This window comes from Myotis myotis, unplaced genomic scaffold, assembly GCF_014108235.1.
Source record: "Myotis myotis isolate mMyoMyo1 unplaced genomic scaffold, mMyoMyo1.p scaffold_m19_p_20, whole genome shotgun sequence".
In the NCBI taxonomy this organism is placed as follows: Eukaryota; Metazoa; Chordata; class Mammalia; order Chiroptera; family Vespertilionidae; genus Myotis; species Myotis myotis.
In genome coordinates, this window is record NW_023416325.1 from 16,234,483 (window position 1) to 16,258,596 (window position 24,114).

General features: G+C 42.3%; 1 pseudogene; it reads left to right on the top strand.

Annotated features, from left to right (window-relative positions):
• Positions 1 to 21,232: 21,232 nt before the first annotated feature.
• LOC118678598 lies at positions 21,233 to 23,732 on the top strand (annotated as a pseudogene).
• The last annotated feature ends 382 nt before the right edge of the window (positions 23,733 to 24,114 follow it).

Sequence of the window (24,114 nt, forward strand, 5' to 3'; positions counted from 1 at the left end):
AACTGGCAGTTCAACATCCCCTGAAGGGTCCTAGATTGCGAGAGGGTGCAAGCCAGGTTGAGGGATCCCACCAGTGCACGAATCCATAACCCAGGCCTCCAGTATTAAAATGTTTTCTAAAACAACTCAGGCCTAGGAGAAAACAAGAGTCACTCTCTCTCCTAAGCACTGTGAGAGCTCCTCTCTTCTCCTTGGATGCTAAGCATATGAGTGCTGTGTATGCTTTGAGTCTTGTGTTTTTCCAGCCTAACAGACCCAAACAGGAAGAACTTCCCGAGAGCTGAAAAAGTAACTCTTTTTAAAGGAAGAAAGTTATCTTTCTTCTGATTGACATGGCTTTCATAATTATCTCCCTTAATCCCAGGTGTTACTTTCTGGCTGATTGGTCTTACACATGGAACTTCACTTCCTTGGTCTGGGTTTCATTTTCAGTACTCTCATAGAGTGGATGGGAGATTAAATTAGATAACATGTGTGCTGTCTCTAGTGCAGTACTGGGCTGGTGGGTGGTCAAATAAATGCTGAGAAGATCTAAAATCAAATGCGATGTTTGGTGTAAGATTATGCTATTAACTAGAGGCCGGGTGCACAAAAATTTGTGCACTTGGGGGTCCCTCAGCCCGGCCTATGCCCTCTCACAGTCTGGGACCCCTCGGGGGATGTCAACCTGCTAGCTTAGGCCCATCCCCCGGGGGATCGGGCCTAAGCTGGCAGCCAGACATTCCTCTGGCAGCCTGGGAGCCCTTGGGGGATGTTCACTTGCCAGCAGGGAGCAGGCCTAAGCTGCAGTCGGACATCCTTAGTGCTGCTGAGGAGGTGGGAGAGGCTCCCGCCACCACTGCTGTGCTGGCAGCTGCAGCCTGGCTTGTGGCTGAGCAGAGCTCCCCCTGTGGGAGTGCACTGACCACCAGGGGGCAGCTCCTACATTGAGCATCTGCTCCCTGGTGGTCAATGTGTGTCATAGTGACCAGTCATTCCCAGTTGTTCTTCTGTTAGGGTCAATTTGCATATTATCCTTTTATCATATAGGATAGAGGCTTGGTGCACGGGTGGGGGCCGGCTGGTTTGCCCTGAAGGGTGTCCCGAATCAGAGTGGGGGGTGCCACTGGGGTGCCTGGCCAGTCTGGGTGAGGGGCTGATGGCTGTTTTCAGGCTGGCCAAGCCCCCCAGCGGGGACCTTCACCCCATGGGGGTGTGGCCAGCCTGGGTAAGGGGCTGAGGGCCGTTTTCAGGCTGCCCACAGCCCCTTCAGGGTTGGGGAGTCCTGCTGGGGTGCCTGGCCAGCCTGGGTAGGGGCTGATGGCTATTTTCAGGCTGGCCACACCCCCGGCGACCCAAGCTCCCAGCCTCTCCTTTCTTTCTTCTTTTTTCCCCCCTGGGATTTATTTATCTTCTATAATTGAAACTTTGCAGCCTTGAGTGGAGCCAAGAGCCGGCCAGGGCAGGTGGGAAGCTTGGCTTCCTCCATTGCCAGGGGCAACCCAAGCCTCCTGCTCACTCCAGCTCTGTGGCTGCTGCCATCAGTTGGGTTAATTTGCATACTCACTCCTGATTGGTTTGTGGGTGTGGCTTGTGGGTGTGGCTTGAGCATAGCAGGGGGGTGGTTAATTTGCATGTTTCTCTTTTATATATAGGATCATATATTGATGGTGACAGTAAAATTAATCCACAATCAAGTCACAACACTGAATTTCCTTTATACTTAAGGCATTCTGACCTACCATTTGGTCATTTGCAAACATATTCTAGTTCCTCTACTAAATTGTAAATCTCCAGGGGATGAGAAATAAGATTTGGTTAATATGGCAATCACTGCTTGGGCCCAGTTATGGGTAAGACTGGTAGGGATTTTATTCTTTTTCCTCAGAGCCTCACTCAATACCACCATGACTTTAAAAGCAATCATGCTTTTTGGAAATTAATGATTCTAGCTTTCTCCCTGTTTTGACCATATCCTCAGACCTTATGCACAAATGATTAAGTACAGGTCTTGTATATTTTAGGCCTTGCTGTCTAAGCTTGATGCTTTTTACAGACATCAAAGTGTATTAAGGGACTGATACATATTGCCACTTATCATTCATTCATTCACTCATCCTTCCATCCCACCAATAATGAGTCTGTACCTATGAAATGTTCTAATCCTATGAAGATAGCAGTAAACAAGACAAAGTCTCTCTGATCCATTTAAAAAATTACAAACCTGCCCTGAGTAGGTGTGCAGTAACCAGAGCTGAGATGGATTGAAGGACCACTCCATCTGCTATGTAAGCAAGGAACAGGCAGGGGCAAAGCAATGGGCAACCACAGAAACATAGACTCCTTAAATGTGCCAAGCTGAGTTCTAGAAGCTTGTGGGAGAGTGGTTGAAGTGCTGGTGGTGAGAAGGGGTTGATCTGGGAATAATATGAGGTTGAGCTAAAAGCATTTGCTGATGGAGCAGATATAAAGTGTGCGAGGAAGGGAGCACAGAAGGATGTCTCTCCAGTAGCTTTGCCCTGAGCAACTGCATGAATACACTTGCTATTTACTGAGATGGGGATGCATGTGGAAAGAGCAAGGTTTGAACATGTTTAGTTTGAGATGCCTGTTAAACACCCAAGTTGGCTCTTCAGCTATGCAGCATGATGACTGTGTCTGGAAGTAGGAGAGAAGTCAGCTAGAGATGTATATTTGAGAGTTGTCAGCTTATAGATGACATTCCAAGCCATGGGACTGGGTGAGACTGCCTAGGCAGCAAGTATAGCTAGGTAAGGGAACAGATCCCAGAATGGGGTGAGGACTTAGCCCATGGCATTCCATGTGTAGAAGATGTTGATGGGATGAGAAGCATTCAGGAAAGAAGTGGGATTCAGAGTGGCCAGTGTGGTTGGAGTACCATCAAGAGTGTTGTCCTGAGAGAACCAAGATGGCGGCATAGGTTAACGCCGGAGTTTGCTGCTTTGAACAACTACTTCAAAAGTGAAACCAAAAAACGGAAGGGACATCACCCAGAACCACAGGAACGCTGGCTGAGTGGAAGTCCTACAACTAGGAGGAAAGAGAAACGCATACGGACACTCAGAGGAGGCGCAGTGCTGAAGTCAAATTCTGAGGTGCGGAGTGCGCGGAGCGGGCTGGCGGCGGAGGGCACGGTTGGCGTTTTCAATCGGGAGGGAGTCGCAGACTCTGAGCTCCAGATCCGGGCGAGTCTTTAGGGACCCAGACTCAAACGGGAGAAGCGGGACTGTCTGGCTTCGGTCAGAGCGAGTGCAGCTTTCTCTCTGAGCTTTGCAGCGGGTGCTGGGACTCAGAGAGGCAGAGCCCCTGGGGACAGGACTGAGAGCAGCCATAACTGCTCTCTCCGGCCCACCCTGTTGATCCTGTTCTACCCGCCCCGCCCAAGCCCTGCACACAGGCATTAGCCGGATAGCCTCAGGCAAAGGCTAGATTAGCACCTCCCTAGAGGACAGAAGTTCTCTCACTACTGACACAGCTGATTCTCATAGCCACTTGGCCTAGAGGTCAAACCCTCCCTGGAATTAGCTACAACAATCAAGATTTAACTATAAGACTGCAAACAAAGACCACTAGGAGGTGCACCAAGGAAGCATAACAAAATGCGGAGACAAAGAAACAGGACAAAATTGTCAATGGAAGATATAGAGTTCAGAACCACACTTTTAAGGTCTCTTAAGAACTGTCTAGAAGCCACCGATAAATGTAGTGAGATCCTCAAGAAATCTAATGAGACCCTCGATCTTATATTGGGGAACCAACTAGAAATTAAGCATACACGGACTGAAATAACGAATATTATACAGACTCCCGACAGCAGACCAGAGGAGCGCAAGAATCAAGTCAATGATTTGAAATGCGAAGAAGCAAAAAACACCCAACCGGAAAAGCAAAATGAAAAAAGAATCCAAAAATGCGAGGATAGTGTAAGGAGCCTCTGGGACAGCTTCAAGCGTACCAACATCAGAATTATAGGGGTGCCAGAAGATGAGAGAGACCAAGATATTGAAAACCTATTTGAAGAAATAATGACAGAAAACTTCCCCCACCTGGTGAAAGAAATGGACTTACAGGTCCAAGAAGCGCGGAGAACCCCAAACAAAAGGAATCCAAAGAGGACCACACCAAGACACATCATCATTAAAATGCCAAGAGCAAAAGATAAAGAGAGAATCTTAAAAACAGCAAGAGAAAGAAACTCAGTTACCTACAAGGGAATACCCATACGACTGTCAGCTGATTTCTCAACAGAAACTTTGCAGGCCAGAAGGGAGTGGCAAGAAATATTCAAAGTGATGAATACCAAGAACCTACAACCAAGATTACTTTATCCAGCAAAGCTATCATTCAGAATTGAAGGTCAGATAAAGAGCTTCACAGATAAGGAAAAGCTAAAGGAGTTCATCACCACCAAACCAGGATTATATGAAATGCTGAAAGGTATCCTTTAAGAAGAGGAAGAGGAAGAAAAAGGTAAAGATACAAATTATGAACAACAAATATGCGTCATCAACAAGTGAATCTAAGAATCAAGTGAATAAATAATCTGATGAACAGAATGAACTGTTGATTATAATAGAATCAGGGACATAGAAAGGGAATGGACTGACTATTCCTGGGGGGGAAAGGGGTGTGGGAGATGCGGGAAGAGACTGGACAAAAATCGTGCACCTATGGATGAGGACAGTGGGTGGGGAGTGAGGGCGGAGGGTGGGGCGGGAACTGGGAGGAGGGGAGTTATGGGGGGAAAAAAAGAGCAACAAATGTAATAATCTGAACAATAAAGATTTAATTAAAAAAAAAAAAAGAATTAGTTAAAACAAAAAGTTAAATATGCCCTGTGAATATGCTACATTACACACACACACACACACACACACACACACACTCTAGTGAATATGCTACATTACACACACACACACACACACACACACACACACAAAAAAAAAGAGTGTTGTCCTGAAAACCAAGAGAATAAAGTGTTTTCAGAAGAGTTATATACTTCAAATCCAGTCCATTCACAGATTCTCTTGACTCTACCTTCCAAATATATCCAGAAAATGATCTCTCTGTTCACCACCACCAAGTCTCCAATGCACTGCAAGTCACCATCAACTCCATGGTAGCCAACTGCAAAATTTTTTAAAGGGTTTCTCTGCTTCCTCACTGGCTCCCACAATGGCCTCTTTTGAACTCAGCAGGCAGAGTGATCCTTTTAAAAGGTAAATTAAAATGTATCCATTATCTGTTCAATGTTGCTGGTAGTGAGAAGGCTAACCCCTATTTTATAAAACTACTGTTTGGAATTCTCTGCTATTTTTTTAGACAGACTCTCATTCTAAAAAAAAAAATAATAATAATAGTAACTTTGATTTCTAGCCTGTTTTAGTCTGATTTCCAGCCTGTTTTAGCCTGCTTGAATAATAAGTGCTGGAGACCAAGATCAACAGTAATTGATATATATGTGAGGAGTCTGGCAGAAGGCTGACCAGGACTCCTTTTGATATTCCCAGGGTGAATATCTACATTTTATTACCTGCTGCTGACTCAATTGCCTAAAGCAAACTCCCCCCAAACCTGACTGTTTACTAAACATTACCATTGATATGTCTGTTTGCATTCCTAAAGGCAATTGTGTATTCTAGCTAATAAAATCAGCTGGGAATGGAGCAACGGAGAGAGCTTGACCGCTATGGTTAGGCTGTCCTTTGGTTCCCCCGGTAATCAAAAAATTAATATTTCGTCTTGTGTATCATTTGTGCGTCAGCCCTCCCTCCAAGTCTTTGAACCCGCAAAAGCCACGCTCGCCGTGGACTCTCGCAAATAAAAAAGATAACAGCTGTCTGACCTTGTAGGCCAGAGACTAGATACACGCATACCCTCAATGCCATGCCAGGTGTATTTTTTAATTGGCTAGAACTGTGTTGTTTTCAAGGCTGCCAGCGAGATAACCACTAAGCAGACATAGGGCTGGCTCTTTAATAAAAAGGGAAGTTCTGCTTGTAGCTTTGCTTAGAATTTGAATTCATTATCTCTAAGCCCACCGCGGTGAATAAAGTGATTTATTCCGTTTCTCTGTAACAGTAGGTCCCTAAGGAGAGGAGTGAGTGTTGATCATTTGATTTCACAGTAGAGTTATTCATTCCACCTGAAATGGAGCTGTTTAGATGGATGCATGGGGATGAAAGCTCATTCTAATGGAGTCAAAATATAAAGGATGAGTCAAAACACACTTCTGAAGGTGTTCAACCTCCTGAGTATTCAGAGGAATGAAGATTATATAGCCACAAAGATATATCACTATGCACCCACAAGATGGGCTATAGAAGACTGAAAATTCCAATTATTACTGTGGAACAGTGGGCACTCTCATAATGCAAACTGGTATGCCATTCTGAAATAGTACTCTTTATGTCCTAGTCAAATTGAAGGCTACAGTACCTTATCACTAGGCATTTTATTCTTAGGCCACGGGTGGGGAACCTTTTTTTTTTTTTTTTTTTTTGCCAAGGGCCATTTGGATATTTATAACATCATTCATGGGCCATACAAAATTATCAACTTTAAAACTAGCCTGCTGTATTTGGTCAAACATTTGGTCAACTCACATTAAGGCTTTGGCTGGGCCAGACCAAATGATTTCGAGGCCTTATATAAACTGAGGGCATGATGTTCCCCACCGCTGTCTTAGGTAAAACCCCTGGAAATGTCTAGTTATTAGCGACATGTTACGAACAATAATGTTCATAGGAGCCCTCTTCAAAGTACTGCAAAAGAAGAGAGCCCTGTGTTCACATATAATGGATGTTAAACGAAATAAATCCACAAAAAGAATTATAAGTGTAGAGCAATGGAAAGGAATGAACTATAGCAGCACAAAAAATCAGTAAGTAAATTTAAGTAGTAGGTAGAGTAAAGAGTTCATATATAAACATGACATCCATATGGATTCAGAGGAAGGTAAATGATAAAATGAAAATCACTTCCAAAATGTTAAAATAACATCCTCCCAAAATCGCCTGCTCTATAGAAGCAAATACAGTCAATATCAACTTCTTGGAAAGTATGGATATTACATCATAGTTTGTTCATTTAAAAACTAAACAAAAACAACAAAACAGCTGAATATGGTAAGGGCTGCAAACTATATGAAGTTTTTACTGCCATATTCCCATACCTTCTACTCAGGTCCCCCTATCCTTGAAAAACTCCATCATCACAACTACAGTAGCTGTGCAGGCAGCTAGTTGCCAGTGGAATGGCACAAAAGTTTGGAGCTCCCACCAAAGCCCTATGGCCATAGAGTTGCTACTAATTTACATGTCTGGCAGTTCTCTAGAAAAATCCTCATTCACAGGGCTTGGCTTGCTAGAAAACTGTAGTAAAAAACAAGCACAGTTTCCTGGCATTGGATTTGGCAAAGATTTCTCACATATAAAACCAAAAGCACAGGCAACGAAAGACAAAATAGATAAAATGGAGTCCATGAAGAAAAATAATCATGGGTCAAAAACCACTGTGAACTGAGTAAAAAGTAACACAAAGAATGAGAAAATATTTGAAAATCACATAGCAGGGAAGAGATTAATGTCCAGAATATACAGAGAACTCCTAAGCCTCAACAACAGAAAAAACAACAACCTGACTCAGAAAATGGGCAAAGGACTCAAATGAATATCTATAATAATAAAAGTATAATATGCTAATTAGACCAGTCAACCAAACAACCTTATGGATGTCCTTCCAGACGACCTTCTGGATGAAGCCAGGGTGTGAGAACCCAGGCAAGTCACCATGGCTGCAAGGGCCAAGCCCCTTGCATGTATTTTGTGCATCAGGTCTCTAGTTTCTTCAATAAAGATACACAAATGGCCTATAAGCACAGGAAAAGATACTCAACATCAACTTCTGGGTATGTACCCAAAAGAATCTAAAGTAGGGGCCTAAAATTATATTAGTATGCCCATTTTTATAGCAGCATTATTTACAACAGCTAAAACATAAAGCAACATAAGTACCCATTGAAAAACAAATGGATGAATAAAGTATGCTATGTACATGCAATGGAATGTATTCATCATGAAAAAGAAAGGAAATTCTGAAATATACTAAATCATGAATGAACCTTGAGGACATTATGTTAAGTGATATAAGCCAACACAGAAAGACAGATACAGTATGATTACAATGCATGAGGTACTCAGATAGTCTAAATTTTAGAGACAGAAAGTAGAATGGCAGCTGCTAAGGCAGGGGAGAAGAAGGCAATGGCGATTTATAGATGAATGAATACAGAGTTTGAGTTTTACAAGATGAAGAGTCAGAAGATGGTTAGCAGAGGAGATAAAAAATGGTGGCAGAGCCGAACCGGTTTTGCTCAGTGGATAGAGCGTCGGCCTGTGGACTGAAGGGTCCCAGGTTCGATTCCAAGCAAGGGCATGTACCTTGGTTGCGGGCACACCCCCAGTGGGGGGCGGGGTGCAGGAGGCAGCTGATTGATATTTCTCTCTCATCGATGTTTCTAACTCTCTATCCCTCTCCCTTCTTCTCTGTAAAAAATCAATAAAATATATATATATATATAAAAATATATATATAAAAGGGTGGCAGAGTAGGAGGATGCTGCATGGACATGTTCCCAGGAACAAGATGGAATTACAACTGAAATACAGAAATGCTTCCTGAATCATCAATGGAAAATTCACAGGAGAGAACCCTGATACCCAAGGACTGAAGGTGGAGACCGCATAGAGACTGGTAGGAGGGGTGGAGGCACAAAAGGGCTGGCCAGGCACCCACAGTCAGCAACTGAAGTCCTGGAGAGGTATCTCAACTGAGAACTACGGGATCTAATCCCGAATCTGGGCTCCGCAGCAGAGAGCATCAATCTGAGGAGGGTACCCACAGAACATCTAGCTGTGAAAAGCAGTGGGGTGCTGTCTGCCAGGGAGTGGCAGCTGAAAGTTTGGGTACCTCTTAAAGGGCCAGCATACAAAAATTCCCTGTGGAACCACCCACCTTGTGCTCTGGCAGAGGGAGGGTGAAGTGAGAGCAGAACCCAGGACTGGGGACTCAAGAGATAGAGCTGAGTCATTCCCTCACACAGAGGAGGACATCTTTCCCACAGACATCTGCCTTGCCTTGGGGGGGTGGGGGGAGACAGTCGACACACAAGGTGGAAAACACCTTGCCCTGAGGCCACTTAAAAGATTAAAAGTAACAATTAGCCTCCAGGCAGAAGCAACTGCCCCACCCTGCTGAAAAACTCCCATCACACCTGAGGATGACTGCCTGGGTGCAATTCAAGTTGGAATCCTATTAGTCTGTAGACAGAGGTCTCTGGAGGCTTTGAGTCCTTGCCTGATCCAATTAGTCAGAAACAGCCTTTAACACTGTCCTGCACTAGAGATTGAGAGGTATAGAGATCTACCTAAAACATAGTCACAAACCCAAACAGACAACCAGAATGAGGAAACAAAGAAACAACCCCCAAATGAAAGAACTAGCAAATTCTCCAGAAGAAGAAGTAAGTGAAGCAGAGATAAGAAATTTATCTGAAACAGAATTCAAGTAATGATGTTAAATGATGTTAAATGATGTTAAAAATGCTCAACAGTATGAAAAAAGATATAGTAACTATGAAAAAAGAACAGTCTGAGATAAAGAATGACATAACGCAAATAAAGAACACATTGGAAGGAATACCCAGCAGATTACGGGAAGCTGAGGACTGAATCAGTGAATTAGAAGACAGAGTTGAAGATATCACTCAATTAGAGAACCAAAAAGAAAAAACAATTAAAAAACAGGAGGACAGCTTAAGGGAGCTATGGGACAATGTGAAACATAACAATATTAGAATAGTAGGTGTACCAGAAGAGGCAGAAAGGGAGAAAGGAATAGAGAAGTTGTTTGAAGAAATAATGGTAGAAAACTTCCTTAACCTGGTAAAGGAAAAAGTCAGACAAGTCTAGGAGGCACAGAGAAACCCAAACAAGAAGAACCCAAACAGACCCATGCCCAAACACATCATAATTAAAATGCCCCAAATTAAAGACAAAGAGAGAATCTTAAAGGCAGCAAGAAAAAACAAAACTGTTACCTACAAAGGAGTTCCCATAAGGCTAACACCTGATTTCTCATCAGAAACTCTACAGGCCAGAAGGGAATGTCATGAAGTACTCAACGTAATGAAAAGCAAGGATCTGAGACTAAGATTACTATATCCAACAAGGCTATCATTCAAAATAGATGGTCAAATAAAGAGCTTTTCAGACAAAAAAAGGCTAAAGAAATTCATCACCACCAAGCCAGCATTACAAGAAATGCTAAAGGGATTGTTGTAAGGGATTGCTGAGAAGAAACACAGAGAGAAACCTAGCCATACAGAATTTAAATGGCTATAAATAAGTACCACTTAATAATAACAACCCTAAATGTAAACAGATTAAATGCTCCAATCAAAAGGTGAAGGGTAGCTGAATGGATACAAAAACATGACCCAACTATATGCTGTCTACAAGAGACCCACCTCAAAATGAAAGGCATACACAGGATGAAAGTGAAGGGATGCAAAAAAATTTTCCATGCAAATGGAAAAGAAAAAAAAGCTGAAGTAGCAATACTCACATCTGACAAACTAGACTTTAAAAGCATCATGCTACGGAAAACCAAGATGGCAGCATAGGTAAACACCTGTACTTGCTGCCTTCCACAACCACATCAAAATTACAACTAAAATACATAATAACTATAATCCAGAACAGCAGGAAAGCTGGCTGAGTGGAAGTACTACAACTAGAGAGGTAAAGAAGAAAGCGCACTGAGACTGGTAGGAGGTGCGGAGGTGCAGAATGAGCTGGCACCCGGGTGTGCTGCTTTTTTAATCAGGAGGGAGATACAAGCTCCTGCTTGCTCTGAGCTCCAGTGCCGGGCGAGAAAGAAATGTATGAAAAAAGTATGAAAAAAGATATAGTAACTATGAAAAAAGAACAGTCTGAGATAAAGAATGACATAACACAAATAAAGAACACATTGGAAGGAATACCCAGCAGATTAGGGGAAGCTGAGGACTGAATCAGTGAATTAGAAGACAGAGTTGAAGATATCACATTAGAGAACCAAAAAGAAAAAACAATTAAAAAACAGGAGGACAGCTTAAGGGAGCTATGGGACCAGACACATATGGGGAGAACTGGACTGTCCAGCACTGGGGCAAGAACATGGGAGCGGCTTTCTTCCAGATGGAGGTGCTCACAAGGTCATTGTTCCTGTGTTGGGACTTTCCCGGTGCAGGACTGACTGGCAGCCATTGCTGTGTGCTCTGCCCTGGAGATTCCCTGAGACCCTGACCTACCCAATTTACAACCCCACCCAAGCTGTGTGCAGCGGCTTTTGCATATGAAGGGCCTGTCCTTTCTCAGTCTAAAACCTGTCAAACAAACTGCAGCTGGGTCAGGAAGCCCCAAAGCTATCAAAAGAAGGCCCAAGGCCACACCAGCACCAGCCTGCCTTGCTTCACAGCTGGGCCTCGTCTGGGCATTTCCAAACCTGATGCAAAGAGGAGGAATTTGCAGATCTCTCTGTAGCTACTGCTGGGTGGCCCCAAGTAGTGGCTGACTCTGCACCTCCTTGGAGATCCAAGAGCCAGTGTACCCAGTGGTCAGTGAGAGACCACACCAGATTACAACTCTTCACATCCATAAGTGACACACTCAAGAGGCAGACTCTGTAGCACCAAAGCCCCACTGAAGCAAATACTGCACAGCAGCTCTTCCATTGTAGACATAGCTGGTCCTTATAGCCAATTGGCTTGGAGGTCAATTTCTCCCAGTGATACCAACAGCAATTAAGGCTCAACTACAACAAGACTGTGCACACAGCCGACAAAGGGGTGCACCAAGAGTGTCTACCTCAGGTGACTGGGGAGGCTGAGCCACTGGGCCCTATAGGACACCTACTACACGAGGCCACTCTATCAACTCAAGGAGACTTAGCAGCTACCCAATACATAGAAACAAACACAGGGAAGCAGCCAAAATGTGGAGACAAAGAAACATGTCACAAATGAAAGAAATGGAAGAAAACAAACTACTGGATATAAAGTTCAAAACCACAGTTATAAGGTTACTCAAGAATCTTCTAGAAATCTCTGAGGAACTTAGTGAGACCTTCAAGGATCTTAGTGAGAATGCCCCCAAAAATGAAAAAAGGGCCAGTCAGAAATTAAGCATACACTGACTGAAATAAAGAATAATATACAGAGATCCAACAGCAGACTAGAGGATCCCAGGAATCAAGTCCAAGATTTGAAATACGAAGAAGCAAAAAACACCCAACCAGAAAAGCAAAAAGAATCCAAAAATATGAAGATAGTGTAAGGAGCCTCTGGGATACTTCAAGCGTACCAACATCTGAATTATGGGGGTGCCAGAAGAAGAGAGAGGGCAAGACATTAAAAACCTATTTGAAGAAATAATTACAGAAAACTTCCCCTATCTGGTGAAAGAAATAGACTTACAAGTCCAGGAAGCATAGAGAATCCCAAACAAAAGGAATCCAAAGAGGACCACATGAAGAAACATCATAATTAAAATGCCAAGAGCAAAAGACAAAGAGAGAATCTTAAAAGCAGCAAGAGAAAAAAAGTCAGTTACCTACAAGGGAGTACCCATACGACTATCAGCTGATTTCTCAACAGAAACTATGCAGGCCAGAAGGGAATGGCAAGAAATATTCAAATTGATGAATAGCAAGAACCTACAACCAAGATTACTTTATCCAGCAAAGCTATCATTCAGAACTGAAGGTCAGATAAAGAGCTTCACAGATAAGAAAAAGCTAAAGGAGTTCATCACCACCAAACCAGGATTATATGAAATGCTGAAAGGTATTCTTTAAGAAGAGGAAGAAGAAGAAAAAGGTAAAGATACAAATTATGAACAACAAATACACATATATCAACAAGTGAATCTAGAAATCAAGTGAATAAATAACCTGATGAACAGAATAAACTGGTGAATATAATAGAATCAGGGGCACCGAAAGGGAGTGGACTGACTATTCTCGGGGAGGGGGGAAGAGGTGTGGGGGGTGCGGGAAGAGACTGGACAAAAATCGTATACCTATGGATGAGGACAGTTGTGGAGGGGTAAGGACAGAGGGTGGAGTGGGAACCAGGTGGAGGGGAGCTATGGGGAGAAAAAAGAGGAACAACTGTAATAATCTTAACAATAAAGATTTAATTAAGAAAAAAAACCAAAAAAACAAAGAGGACCACACCAAGGCACATCATAATTAAAATGCCAAGGGCAAAAGACAATGAGAGAATATTAAAAGCAGCAAGAGAAAAACAGTTAGTTACCTACAAGGGAGTACTCATACAACTGTCAGCTGATTTCTCAACAGAAATCATGCAGGCCAGAAGGGAGTGGCAAAAAATATTCAAAGTGATGAATAGCAAGAACCTACAACCAAGATTACTCTACCCAGCAAAACTATCATTTAGAATTGAAGGTCAGATAAAGAGCTTCACAGACAAGAAAAAGCTAAAGGAGTTCATCACAACCAAACCAGTATTACATGAAATGCTGAAAGGTATTCTTTAAGAAGGAAAAGGTAAAGATAAAAAATTATAAAATAAAAAAAAAAAAAGCCGAAACCGGTTTGGCTTAGTGGGTAGAGCGTCGGCCTGCGGACTGAAGGGTCCTGGGTTCGATTCCGGTCAAGGGCATGTACCTGGGTTGCGGGCACATCCCCAGTAGGAGATGTGCAGGAGGCAGCTGATCGATGTTTCTCTCTCATCGATGTTTCCAACTCTCTATCTCTGTCCCTTCCTCTCTGAAAAAAATCAATAAAATATATTTTTAAAAAAATTATGAACAACAAAGTGACAACAAATACATAACTATCAACAAGTGAATCTAAAAATCAAATGAATAAAAAATCTGAGGAACAGAATAAACTGGTGAATGTAATAGAATCAGGGGCATGGAAATGGAGCGGATTGACAATGCTCAGAGGGGAAAGGGGTATAGGGAGGGTGTGGGAAGAGACTGAGCAAAGATCTTATATGCATGTATTCAGTACCTATGGATGCGGACAGTGGGGTGGTGAAAGCCTACTGTGGGATGGGAACCGGGTAGAGAGGAGCTATGAGGGGAAAAAGAGGAACATCTGTAATAACCTGAACAATAAAGATTAAAAATAAATAAATAAAATAAATGGAAAAAAAGAAAAAAGCATCATGCTAAGCAAAATAACCCAGTCAGAGAAAGGTAAATATCATATGATCTAACTCATTTGTGGAATATAATGAACAACATAAACTGATGCACAAAAATCAAGCCAGAGGGGGAAATATATATTAGAATATAATAGAAGTAATCCTGTTATTTGCAAATTTTTAATATTTCCTACAACTTTTGTGATATCATACTATGTTAGTACAATTTTGGTAATATTATACTTAAAATCCTCTTATTCTTGAAATGTTAATGTTTATTGCATGTGATATTACATGTAAGATCATTTTTCTTGAATAATTGGTGTTTATTGCATGTAGCATTATCATATTTAAAATCATTTTTCTTGATATGCTGTTGCATGTAACATTATCATATTTAAGATAATTTTTCTTGAAATATTAAGGTTTATTACATGTAACATTATTATATTTAAAATCATTTTCCTTGAAATAAAAAAAATGAAAAAAATGTTGGTACATATAACTTAAAAATGTACAGAAATACCTGATAGTCTAAATGTACACAATAGGTACAATGGATTATTAACCCTAAATGAAAATACAAAAACATTATTGACTTCAAAGATATAGGAGGAAAAAATAAAAAAGAAGATGGTTAGCAGTGATGGTATGTATTTAATACGACTAAGCGTACACTTAACAATGGATAAGATATAACTTAATATCTTATATAAATTTATTTAATACAATCAAATAAATTGGAAAAAAATAGAATACTTCTGGCTCTGGCCCAGCTGCTCAGTTGATTGGAGCATCATCCCATATACCATAAAAATTTAGGTATCAGCCCTGACTGGTTTGGCTCAGTGGATAGAGCGTTGGCCTGCAGACTGAAGGGTCTCAGGTTCGATTCCAGTCAAGGGCATGTACCTTGGTTGCGGGCACATCCCCAGTAGGAGGTGCGCAGGAGGCAGCTGATCGATGTTTCTAACTCTCTATCTCTCTCCCTTCCTCTCTGTAAAAAATCAATAAAATATATTTTTTAAAAAAATTTAGGGTTCGAATGTCTGTCAGGGCACATACCCAGGTTGGAAGTTTGTTTCCTGCCTGGGGTGCGTATGGGAGGCAAACGATCAATGTTTCTCTCCCACATCCATTTTTCTTTCCTCTCTCTAAAATCAATAAAACATATTCCTGGGCCTGGCCAATAATGCTCAGTGGTTGAGCTTCGGCCCATGAACCTAGAAGTCACAAGTGAGATTTCTCATCACAGCATATGCATAGGTTGCAAGCTCAATCCACAGTAGGGGGCATACAGGAGGCAGCCATTGATGTTTCTCTCTCAATGAAGTTTCTTTCTATCCCTCTCCCTTCTTCTCTCTAAAAAATTAATAAAAATATATTTTAGCCCATATATTTGGCTCTGTGGATAGAGGCCTGCGGACTGAAAGGTCTCAAGTGATTCTCTCTCATCACTAATGTTTCTATCTCTCCCTCTCCCCTCCTCTCTAAAATCAATAAAAATATATATCTAAAAAATATATATAGCTCTCCTGAAACCAAGATGGCGGCATAGGTTAATGCTGGAGATTGCTGCCTTGAACAACCACTTCAAACAACAACTAAAGACGGAATGGACATCATCCAGAACCACAGGAAGGCTGGCTGAGTGGAAATTCTACAACTAGGAGGAAAGAGAATATCATACCCAGACTCAGAGGAGGCGCAGTGCTGAAGTGAAATACTCAGGTGCAGAGTGTGCGCGAGCGGGCTGGCGGCGGAGGGCGCGGTTGTTGTTTTCAATCGGGAGGGAGTTTCAGACTCTGAGCTCCAGATCCGAGCAAGTCTCTAGGGACCCAGACTCAAATGGGAGAAGCGGGACTGTCTGGCTTCAGTAGGAACTCGAAGGCAGCTTTCTCTCCGAGGTTTGTAGCGGTTGCTGGGACTCTGTGAGGCAGAGCCCCTAGGGACGGAACTGAGAGCAGCCATAACTGCTCGCTCCGGACCGCTCTGTAGATCCCCAGGGACCCGCCCCGCCCAAGCCCTGCACAGAGCCTTTTGCCGGATAGCCTCAGGCAAACGCTAGATTAGCACCACCCTAGAGATCCAGCACAGAAGCTCTCCCACTGCAGACACAGCGGACTCATAGCCAGTTAGCCTGGACATCAAATCACCCCCGGTATTGCCGACAACAATCAAGGCTTAACTACAACAAGACTGCGCACAAAGACCAGTAGGGGGTGTACCAAGAAAGCATAAAAAATGCGGAGACAAAGAAACAGGACAAAACTGTCAATGGAGGATATTGAATTCAGAACCACACTTTTAAGGTCTCTTAAGAACTGTCTAGAAGCCGCCGATAAATGTAGTGAGATCCTCAAGAAAACTAATGAGACCCTCGATGTTATGATAAAGAACCAACTAGAAATTAAGCATACATGGACTGAAATAACGAATACTATACAGACTCCCAACAGCAGACCAGAGGAGCGCAAGAATCAAGGCAAAGATTTGAAATGCGAAGAAGCAAAAAACACCCAACCAGAAAAGCAAAATGAAAAAAGAATCCGAAAATACGAAGATAGTGTAAGGAGCCTCTGGGACAGCTTCAAGCGTACCAACATCAGAATTATAGGGGTGCCAGAAGATGAGAGAGACCAAGATATTGAAAACCTATTTGAAGAAATAATGACAGAAAACTTCCCCCACGAGGTGAAAGAAATAGGCTTACAGGTCCAGGAAGCGCAGAGAACCCCAAACAAAAGGAATCCAAAGAGGACCACACCAAGACACATCATAATTAAAATGCCAAGAGCAAAAGACAAAGAGAGAATCTTAAAAGCAGCAAGAGAAAGAAACTCAGTTACCTACAAGGGAATACCCATACGACTGTCAGCTGATTTCTCAACAGAAACTTTGCAGGCCAGAAGGGAATGGCAAGAAATATTCAAAGTGATGAATAGCAAGAACCTACAACCAAGATTACTTTATCCAGCAAAGCTATCATTCAGAACTGAAGGTCAGATAAAGAGCTTCACAGATAAGGAAAAGCTAAAGGAGTTCATCACCACCAAACCAGTATTATATGAAATGCTGAAAGGTATCCTTTAAGAAGAGGAAGAAGAAGAAAAAGGTAAAGATACAAATTATGAACAACAAACATGCATCTATCAACAAGTGAATCTAAGAATCAAGTGAATAAATAATCTGGTGATCATAATAGAATCAGGGACATAGAAAGGGAATGGACTGACTATTCTTGGGGGGGAAGAGGTGTGGGGGGTGCGGGAAGAGACTGGACAAAAATAGTGCACCTATGGATGAGGACAGTGGGTGGGGAGTGAGGGCGGAGGGTGGGGTGGGAACTGGGAGGAGGGGAGTTATGGGGGGAAAAAAGAGGAACAAATGTAATAATCTGAACAATAAAGATTTAATTAAAAAAATAAAAATAAAAAAATATATATATAGTTTAAACAAAAACATACTCTCAAGTGAGGTTTTAAAAAAACTGAAATACTTCTTTATTGTAAGAGACACATTTAGGAAGTGAAAAGACAGCCCCCAGAATGAGAGAAAATATTTGCAACTCGTATCTGATAGGAACTAGTAACCAGCAAATATTAACGAGTTTTATAACTCAACAAGAAAAGGACACCCAGTTTTATAAGGGCAAAGGATGTAAATAGAAATTTTTACAAAGAAGATAAAAATGACCAAAAAGAATATGAAAATGTGTGTTACATCATTATTACGGAATTGCAGATCAAAACTACAATGAGATACCACTTCATGTTCACTAGAATGGCTATAATAAAAAAAGTAGACAATAACAAACGTCAGTGATGATGATGAGAAATTGGAAGCCTCACTCATTGCTGGCAGGAATGTGAGATTGTGCAGCTTCTTTGGAAATAGTTGAGCAGTTCCTCAAGAGGATAAACATAGAGTTCTCACATGATCAAACAATTCCACTCTTAAGTATCTACCCAGGAGGAATGAAGACATATGTCCATGCAAAAACTTGTACTCAAATGCCCATAGCACTAGTATTCATAACAGTTCCAAAGTAGAAACAACCAAAACATTCATCAACATATCAATCTAAAAATAAAATGTGGTATGTCCACACAAAATGGACATTATTTAGTCAAAAGGAAAGGAAGTATTGACTCAATCTACCACATGACTAAACTTTGAAAACATTATGCTAGGTGAAATATGCCATTCACTGAAGATTACAACATGTAGGATTCCACTGCTATGAAGTGTCCAGAATAGACACAATCATTGAGCTAGAAAGTAGAGTAGTGGTAGCCATGAGCTGATGAGAGGGGTAAATAGGAGTGACCGCTAATAGATACTAGAGTTTTCCTTGGGGATGAGAAAATTGATTTGATGACAGCTGCATAATTTTCTGAACACACTACAAACCACCGCCATGTACACTTGAAATAATGAATGTTATGGTATGTGAATTATATCTCACTAAAGGTGTGATAAAAGGCAAATAAAATAAAATTAGATAATTCTGTGATGCATGTTTAGGAAGCAAATTGAGAAAGAAAAGTGACAAAGTAGATACCATCAAAGAAAGGGGTCATGAGTACTTGACAATGGCACATGGGTGTCTTCTATGGAGCTAAAACTGTTGATTACTTGATCAGAGTTGTACTTACACAGCTCCCCTCCCTCTGTCTCTCTCTCCAATATTCATAAGATAAAATTAACGCTCCTTACCATTTCTAAGTGTACAGCTCAGTGGCATTAAGTACATTTACATTGTTGTGCAACCATCATCAACATCCACTGCCAGAACTTTTTCATCATCTCAAACTGAAACTGTCTTCATTAACCAGTCCTATTACTCCTTTCCCAGCTCCTGTAACCTCCACTTCACTTTCTGTCTCTATTAACTCGATTACTTGAGGATCCTCTATAAATTAAGTCATAACACATGTGTCCTTTTGTGTGAGACTGAGCTGTTCTCTTTTCAAACGATTTACTGAAAAATATATTTGTTTTATTCACATTTTGTGACTGTGCTATGATTCAAAATTTAAATTTCAGAAAAGAAAAAAGTAGTGGTGCAAACTGGAACAGAATGTATATATATTTCTGCAGAGTTTCAGTATGAAACAGAGGAGATACAGGATGTCAACTGGAGAGTGATGTGGGCTGAGTGATGGTTTGCATATAGTAAGATGGGATATAATGGATAGACAGGTATTTTATATATAAAAGACGAAGGGACAGTTGGAAAAGTGAAGTCCATGAGAAATTGAAAGGGAAATAGACCCCAGACACAAGTAGGAGGATTGGCCTTAGATTGGAATATGGATAATTTATCCACCAGAGTTGGAGGAAAATTTAGATACAGGCGACTCAAGTGGTGTCTCCATGTGAAAATACTTTGATTGCTTTTATTTTTCTCAGTGAAATATGAGGCACAAAGACATTAGGGAAGTGAACTGACCAGCAAAATGTAGGAAGAGGAAGGAACATTTTGAGGTCAGGAATATGCCATTCCTCAGAATAGTTGTGGGTTTTTCTAGAGATACTTTGATTCTTTCAGGGCAGGCATGACACAAGCACAACAAATAACATATAACAGATGAGACATGACAGCACTCTTACCTGGGAGTCATTTATTCTTTCAATAAGTTACTCTAATTCCTCTACTCTTTTTAAAAAATGTTTCTACTGATTTTTGAGAAGAGATGAAAGAAGAGGGAGATAGAAACAACTGAGAGAGAAACATCAACATCGATGGGTTGCCTCCAGCATGATCCCTGCTGAAGACCAAGCCAAAAACCTACATATGTGCCCTGATCTAGAATCCAACCAGTGACCTCCTGTTACATACATCACTGCTCAACCACTGAGCCACAGTGGCCGGGTAGTTCATCCTTTCAAATAAGGATGAAAACAGAAGTGGGCACTGGATACATGTAGGTCATTTTCTAACACAGGGAAGGCTTTTGGGCTACCTAATCTTCAGCTGATATAACTTTAGGGTACCAAAATATTCAAGCCAGTGGTTCTCAAACTTTTTAAACAGGGGGCCAGATCACTGTCCCTCAGACCGTTCGAGGGCCGGACTATAGTTTTTAAAAAAACTATGAACAACTTCCTATGCACACTGCATATATCTTATTTTGAAGTAAAAAAACAAAACGGGAACAAATACAGTATTTGTATTTGCATGTGGCCCGCGGGCCGTAGTTTGAGGACCCCTGATCCAAGCCATCCAGAGAAGGCATTGGACCTAGAGTTACCAGCAATTGTGCCCAGGAAAATCACACATATGCGAAGATAGCTCTGTTGGCAACTCCCATATACATTTATTGGCAGTGTTATAAATAAAACTCAAGAAACGGAATTTTGATAATTATAAAAAATTGGAGTCTTGCCCCTTGCCCCATAATCACCAGCCCTTTTGGATATATCCTGGGCACAGGGCAGCCACCCACTTGCCTTATCAGTCTGGCATGAGAACTGTGCATATCACTATAAAGCCTCATTGAGGAATCAATAAATCCTGAGTATGATGTCCATGTGTTACAGAGCAAGAGTTTTAGAAAAGGGGAAATGGGCAATGGAGTGTGCCCACCAACGATCTCTAAATCCTCTGGTCTGGAACATTAAGAATTGGCCAAGCAACGGACACAGGAGTTGAGGGTGTTCCGTGTGGTACAGTTGAGAAGGCACAGAGGTTTTATTTCCTTCTCAAAGTACAATCTTGCATTGTAGTTTGCAGTCCTTTGTGATTACATCACCATAATATTAAAAGGACTATAGCCAAGAATCACAGATGTTAAAGCTGTGGAACGAAGCCACAGAGGACACTATCTGAAGTATAATACAGAGGTCAGAGAGACTAGAAAGGACACAGCCAGAGGTAGGCAGTACTCACCCTTTATGCAGCCAGCAAACACCTGCAGCTAATCCCAGTGCCGAACAGTCTGCATGTCAAGGAGTGCTTCTGCTCAAGGACACAAGCCCTGCATCAGCCCCTGATTCATTGGGGCCATGTCAGTGGCTGCCTTTGTGGGACTCTGCCTCCTCCTTGCCTTCTCTACAGAAGAACAAAGTGGTTATGTATAAGACTAGCAGAGCGCTTCAGAACTGGGCTGCCAGGATGAAGGGCTTGGCGCTGGTACTGGTGCCAGGATGTTCATGTGTCAGGTTGGGGATTGTGCTGGTGTTGGTACTGACTTTCCTGCCAAGCTTCTGTAGTGACCTAGGATCAGCATATTACTCATCCTATGAGATAATCATCCCCAAGGCTCTGACAGTTGAGGGAAGGCAAGACCCAAGGCAAAAGGCATCTTATGTGATATCTATGCATGGCCAGAAACAGCTGATTCACCTGAAAGTGAAGACAGACTATTTTATCAAGAACTTTCCAGTCTTCAGCTACCACAATGGCATCCTGGGACAAGAAATGCCTTTCATCTCACATGACTGTCACTATGAAGGCTACATAGAAGGACTCCCGGGTTCTTTCGTTTCTGTCAACACCTGTTCAGGCCTCAGGGGCATCCTGATTAAGGAGGGAAAATCCTATGGCATTGAGCCCATGGGCTCTTCAAGACGGTTTGAACATGTGTTGTACACCATGGCTCATCAATCACCAGTCTCCTGCAGTGTCACTTCCAAAGACAGCCCAGTGGTGTCCACCAGCCGACAACAAGGGAGCAGGAAGCCTGGCGGTCTACAGGAGCTGTCCTACTTGTGGTCACTCACCAAGTATGTGGAGATGTTTGTTGTGGTCAACAACCAGCGGTTCCAAATGTGGGGCAGTAATGTCAATGAGACGGTCCAGAGGGTGATAGACATCATTGCCCTGGCCAACAGCTTCACTAGGGGAATAAACACAGAGGTGGTGCTGGCTGGAATGGAGATTTGGACCGAGGGGGACCTCATAGAGGTCCCAGTGGACCTGCAAGTTACACTCGGGAATTTCAACAGCTGGAGACAAGAGAAGCTCCTCCATCGTGTGAAGCATGATGTTGCCCACATGATTGTCGGACAGCATCCTGCACAGGGTATGGGACAGGCATTTCTCAATGGTGCCTGTTCAAGTGGTTTTGCAGCAGCTGTTGAATCCTTCCATCATGAAGATGTCCTGCTGTTTGCAGCGCTCATGGTCCATGAGCTTGGGCACAACTTGGGTATTCGGCACGACCACTCAGCCTGCATTTGTAAAGACAAACCCCTCTGCCTCATGCGTGACAATATCACTAAAGAAAGTGGCTTCAGCAACTGTAGCTCTGACGACTTCTACCAGTTCCTCCAGGAACACAGAGGGGCCTGCCTATTTAACAACCCTCAGCGGCACAAAGGCCGCTTGCGTAGGGATTCCTACTGTGGAAACGGTGTGGTGGAGGGTGAGGAGCAGTGTGACTGTGGTTCTGCCTGTTACACTGACCCGTGCTGTGACCAAACATGTAGCCTGAAGGGGAGTGCAGAATGTAGTGATGGACTCTGCTGTTTTGGTTGCCGACTGAAGAATAAGGGATTCATGTGCCGTTCTGCTTTGGGAGAGTGTGACCTCCCAGAGTATTGTGATGGTACCTCTGCAGAGTGCCCCACAGACACCTATAAGCAAGATGGGACGTCGTGCGGTAGGCTGCATTATTGTGTTGGGGGTCAATGCAGAAACCCTGATAATCAATGCATGGCTATGTATGGGGACACTGCACGGTCAGCCCCAGAAAACTGTTACATTTCAATGAACAGCAAAGGGGACCGGTTTGGAAACTGTGGCCGTCCCACCTCAGCAATGTCAAGATATGTTAAGTGTTTTGATGATAATATATTTTGTGGGAAAATTATATGTACAAATATTAGATGGGTCCCATCCATCAAACCCCATCACACACTGATCCAGATTCCTTATGAAGATGACTTCTGCTGGAGCTTGGATGTCTATAACATTACTGATATCCCTGATGAGGGAGATGTGTACTCTGGCACTGCTTGTGCCCCAAACAAAGTCTGCATGAATTACTCCTGCACTGATCATGCTGTGCTCAACTATGACTGCAGACCAGCAGAAATGTGCAATGGGAGAGGAGTCTGTAACAATGTAAGGCACTGCCACTGTGAGGCTGGCTATGCACCCCCTGACTGCAGAACTCCAGGAAATGGGGGTAGTGTGGACAGTGGTTCTCCTGGCAAAACAGAGGATGAAAATCCAAGTGAGGATGAAGGAATCAGTTACAGTGTTGATCATGAAAATATTGGCAGAGGTGGTGTGAATACAGATGAAAGCAAAATGAGAAGCCAATTACTGTTCATAATCCCCTTGCTTATTTTAGCAATACTTCTTATTCCTTGTTTTTACCCCTGCATTGTTTGTTTTCTCTTAGCATTGCTCTGTGGTCTAGTTATTGGTGCCGGTTTTAAAGCTGGAATGGCTTTAGCACAGCGCTCAAAAGAGGCCCCAGAAGAAAGTGAAGAATCAGTGACACAAAAGAGGAAAAAGGCATTAAGTGAAGAAAACCCAAAGGAAGAAAATGATTAGTGTTAGGAAGAAGTCTTCTATAGCAAGTACTTCATACACTTGGTAGAAGGAGGCTCAGTAGAGCAAATGTGAAGTGGGCATTGGCAGTAGAAGTGGCTCTTATCAGGGCTGTAAAGACTATAGAAGTGTACAACGTAAAGGAGGGATTTTGTTCTGTCTTTTACTAATTAATTATATATGCTTATGTAAAAGCACTTATAAAACATGTTACTGTATTTTCCATTTCATGAAACCATTTAAATAAACTTTTCTCATGGATCATTCTCATCAATTTCTTATCTTAGTTGGGACAATTTCTGAATTACCAGTTTTTCACAGAATGCCCCCTTCCATCCTCTTTGTTTGACATATATATCTGTGCCAGGTTTTTTCATCCCAATCA